Source organism: Lipotes vexillifer, unplaced genomic scaffold (assembly GCF_000442215.2).
Source record: "Lipotes vexillifer unplaced genomic scaffold, Lipotes_vexillifer_v1.1 scaffold518, whole genome shotgun sequence".
In the NCBI taxonomy this organism is placed as follows: domain Eukaryota; kingdom Metazoa; phylum Chordata; class Mammalia; order Artiodactyla; family Lipotidae; genus Lipotes; species Lipotes vexillifer.
The window spans coordinates 369,811-374,498 of record NW_006780945.1 but is presented as its reverse complement, the minus strand read 5'-3'; the positions used below and the strand labels follow the sequence as shown (position 1 = coordinate 374,498).

Genomic DNA, 4,688 nt, shown 5'->3' with positions numbered 1-4,688 from the left:
GGGGGGGGGGGCGGGGGTGGTACAGATGTGGGAGAGGCTGAACCCACCCTCACCCCACCATGTGTAGCAGTTCCTCTGGATGACCTGGCTTACATGCAGACCCCTCCCCAGTCCCGGCCATTTCTATCTGCCGGATTTGCAGCCTCCTCTCCCAAGGAAGCGAGCTTCCTTGCTTTTTGCCTTCTTTCCAAACTCCACACACCCTTCAAGGCCTGCTCCAGTCGCAGCTGAGAGGGTAAGAGCCTGCTTTCTGGAATCCCCAGCCGGTGTGCCCTTGGGCAAGTTAACTTTTCTGGAGTCAAATGCTCTATCCCTGAGCTATACCCCCAAGTTAACTTTTCTGAGCCTCAGTTTCCTTATCTATGAAATGGGCATCACTGTTCCTATCTTGGTTGTGAGTCGTTGTGGTTGTTGGGAGGATGAAACGAGAAACAGCATGTGGAGCCCTGGCACAGTGTGGACACAGGGGGCTCAGTAAATGCCACCCTTTTTTATGAAGTCAGAGCTCTCTTCCTAAACAAAGGAAGGCCCGAGCGGCTTAGCTGACTTAGCTCAGGTCATGGAAGGGAAGAAATGAGACTCAGTCCTCCTCCCAGCCCAGTCCCTTCCCTATTCACTACCCTGCCTCCCTCCTCAGCCTGCATAGTCATCGGTTGATTTAATTAAAGATATGGATTGATGTCACCAGCCTGGTAAGTCCTCCATGCCTGTCTGTACATCTTACCTCTCCAACCAGCCTGTGCACTTCTTGAGGCAGACCCCAGGGCTTTCTAACCCTTCCCTCTCCCGTTTATCTGAAATTGTCTAATTCCCCCCCCCCCAATATCACATTCACTGGGTCGCTCTCATGCTCAAAAACATTCCATGGCTCCCCACTGTCTACCGGACAAAGTCAAAACTCCTTAACCTCGGATTCCAGGCTTCTTAGAAACTGTCCCACACCCGCTTCTCCAGCATGGGGTCCACATTCTTCCCTACGCTCCAGCCCAACAGCTTCACTTACCATGGGTTAAAGATTCCTCGGCATGCTGGCCCCCTTCCACATGGTGGACCCACCCCCCCTTCCCCCATGTCAGCTGGGCCTCTCCCTGAGTGCCCGGCCTGGCCCCGGGCGACCGCTTTCCCTCCAAGGCCATTAGTGTGTTCCCTGCCACCTTTCACAGCTTCCTCCTTGTGTGTCCGTCTGGGTCCTGCCACCCCAGGGCAGAGCCCTGGTCTCATGCACACTCTGACCCATCACCTCGGCCCAGAGCCCTGCACTTTGCAGTATGGTGGTGATGACATCTGCGATCCCTCACCCAGCTGGGGCGGGAGATATGTGGCCAGACTCAATCAGAACTTACATAACTGAAGCCTCAGAAAATGGATGGAATGTCCTGGACCTGTTTTCTCAGGTTGTTTCACACTTTTGGAGTGTCCCCTTTGTGATTAGAGAGAGCTGGTAATTTGCCAAAACAGCCCTTGGGGCCGGGGGTCAGGTCTCAGATCTGAGAGCTGGAACAGATGCAGGGAGAGCATCTGGCCCCGGCCACCCTTTCAGGCTACGAGGAGGGCCCCTCTGGGAGGCCAAGTGTGACCTCGGGCAAATCGCTTCACAATGTCCTGTCTGCAAAAGTGTGAGAGAAGTCCGTGCACCCCTGCTTGCTACTTTCCAGCTATGCTGGTGAGGACAAAAGACGCGACGGGTCTGAAAATACATTGGATTTCTCTGGAGAAGCGTCGTAATGAAGGACAGATACAAAAAACCCAGTCTGGATTTAAATGAGGATCTCTGACTTTAGAGGTTTTACGTTGCAACAAAAATACTAATTTCTATTTGGCTGGTGAATAACAATATGCAGAGCATCTCCACTTGTTATTTCATATAATGCCACAACAAAGTGGGTATTATGTCCACTTTACTGATGAGAAAATAACAGGGACTATTTATTGAGCACTTACTATATATGATCTCATTAATTCTTGCGATATCCTCCTGAGGTTGGCACTGTTTTTATTCCCACGTTCTGGATTAGGAATTGATGCCCACGGCTGCATCAGTGGGCCAAGCGGAGTGGGTGGCAGGACCAGGAAGGAGCCGGGGCGGCCCCGGCTATGATGGCTTCCCCAGACCGCCTCAGAGGCTGCTCTGCCGGAGATGGTAGCCTGGGACCCGGTGGGTCTCCCGTTATGGCCCTAAGGATGGTCCCGATGAGCCCTTCTTCTGGGCCAGGGGAGTCAAGGGGCCTTGCGCTCTGCTCCTTCATCCTGGCGTTTCTCTGCGCCCCCCGCCACCCCCCCACCCCCGTGTTTACTCCTGACCCTCCCAGTTCCGGCCTGCACTGCTGGGAGAAGCCTCAGCAGCCAGCTTGGGGAGTTTCTCAGCTTCCAGAGGCATCTGGGTTTCCAGGAGTGCCTGAAATAGGCTTGTCTGAGCGTGAGGGGGAAGGTGGCAGAGTTACAACCGGGAGGGGAGCCTTCCTAGAGCATGGATGCTCCCTCTTGGTCTCCTCCCGGCAGAGAGAGGAGGCATGGGGTCTGGGCAGCCCCTCTGGCACCATCCTCGAGGCTGCTACCTCCTCACAGGGGGAGTGTTGGGGTGTAGGAGTGGGGAGGGAGGAGGTGAGAGTGCCCGGTCAGAGGGCGACTGTCTCGGGCTCTGTCCCGCCCGTCCTTGTTGATGGGGTGTAAAGACAAGAGGGGTCTGTGACAAAACTGAGAGGCACAGGATCTTGGGAGGGGCCTTAGCTGAGAAGCTTATCAGTCGAGTCCCCCTAACACCCCCTACTGGGGCGGGAAAAAGGAAAGGGAGGCTGGCGGGACTTGGGGCTGGGCGAGGGGGTGCTGGGCCAGCTTCTCTTCTGAGCTGGGCTGGGCTGGGCTGGGCTCCCGGCAGCAGAGGTGGGGTCAGGCGAAGTGTGCCTGGGGTTATCAGCAGCCCAGATCTAACTGCTATCTCAGGCCTTCTCAGTTTAACTGTGGGCCTCCCTCTGAGTCCTGAGCACTAGGCGACCACCTCCCCAGCCCAGACCCAGTGCCCATTGAGGAACGAGTTCCCCTCTGGGGAACTAGAGGGGCAGAGAGAGGATGAAACCCTTGCCAAGAGCTCAGACTCTCCAGAAACACCTCAGGGTTCAGTTCCTTCCTCAGCACCCCCCATTCCTGGGGAGGTTGGGTGGGACCCTAGGCGCTGGATCTTGGACACATCCCTTACATGTCCTCACTGGCAAACGGCAGGGCGTCGGGACAAAAACTCTCCAAGGTCCTTTGGACTTTGCCTTATTTCCTCTTAGTGACCCATGTGCACACCCGGGTGCATCCTGAGGCCTGGGGGGCCCGCATGTGCCGACAACACAGCTGAGAGCAGCCCTCCAGGGATGCAGTCTGGCGCATCTGTGACTCCACTGTCCACCGTGTGCTTGTGTGGGTGCTCGCACGTGCAGAGCTGCACCTCCCAATGTCTGATGGCTTCGGGATCTGAAATCCCCTCTTAGCTTCCCCCCCCACCACCACCCCCCGGCTGTTTCTGGGCCTGGGAGCTGCCCAAATAGCTGTCCCTTCCTCAGCAATCCTCCTGGAACTCCTCAAGAGTGCTTCTTGCTCTTTTTCCTCCAACATCTGTTTCTAAGTTGGAATCAGGGCACATCGATACGGAGCTGGGTAGGTCCCAGGCTTGGGGGAGGCACAAGGGAGAGAGTTCGGGAGAGAAAGAGGAGCCGGAGACGGGGCCAGGACTGGGAGACAGGCTGGCACTTCAACTGTCCTTTCCACAGACAGGTTTCACCCCATCTTCAAACAATCAGACTTTCCAGATCTGCCCTAGATTTGACAGCTTCCCTCTGCCAAGGACAGAGGGTTAAGGGGACCTCCCTGCCTGCGCCCCCAGGGACTGGCATGTGTGGGAAGAGAGCACCGATCTGTAGCTGTAGTCAATTCCTAGCTTGTGTGGCTTGGGGACATTAACTATATGGGAATGGTGTGCATGTGCACTGGTGTGTAGGTGTGTGAATAACAGTGTCAGTCTGTGTGTGTGCGTCCCTCGGGGGCATGTGGTGCCTGAATGACCCCTGAGCCCAAGACACATGACCCTTTCTCCCCAGATCGGGGTTTCAGGGTGGGGCCCTGTCTCCTGAACCTTCTCCCTTTCGTTCCACCAAACTCGGCAGGGACTGTATCCTAGGGGACTGTTTGCTTCTCCACTCACCTGCACCTCACCTGGGAGCTCCAGGGGCAGGAAGGGGCCAGCTGGGAAAACTGGACCTCCAGGGTCTACTCCTTCTGACCTCTATTCTTTCGCCCTTTGCTCTGTACTTCCAAGTCTCTGAATACAGAAAGGGGCTGAGCTGGAGAAAGGGGTTTGCTCCTTTGTCCTCCTTCTTGGCTGGTCCTCAGTATTCCTGTCTCTAGAATGGGGAGCCCCCAAGGCCCCCATTGGAAAGGCTGGTAAAATGTGTGTCCATAACAGCTCGGTTGCGTGGCTGGGGTCGCTGGTGAGGAAGGCATGGCTGGCTGAGCCAGGAGTTCTGAGGCCCGGGAGGGGAGGGAGATGGAGGTGCCCTCCTTTTGCGTCTGGCTCCTAGTTCCTCGTGAGCACCTCGCCCAGAGAGAGCTAGGAAGGGCTCGGCCAGGGCTCCGGCCACCCCAAGGCGCCCCACGCTGCCCGCACCCCGACCGGCCCGGCCCCAGTCGCAGCTGGGGAGGTGGCGCCC

General features: G+C 56.7%; 1 protein-coding gene across 1 annotated transcript in view; it reads right to left on the bottom strand.

The window, feature by feature from the left end:
- Positions 1–4,688, bottom strand: part of CYGB (cytoglobin) — an 8,777-nt gene that overhangs the window by 3,739 nt on the left and 350 nt on the right. The window lies entirely within an intron of this gene.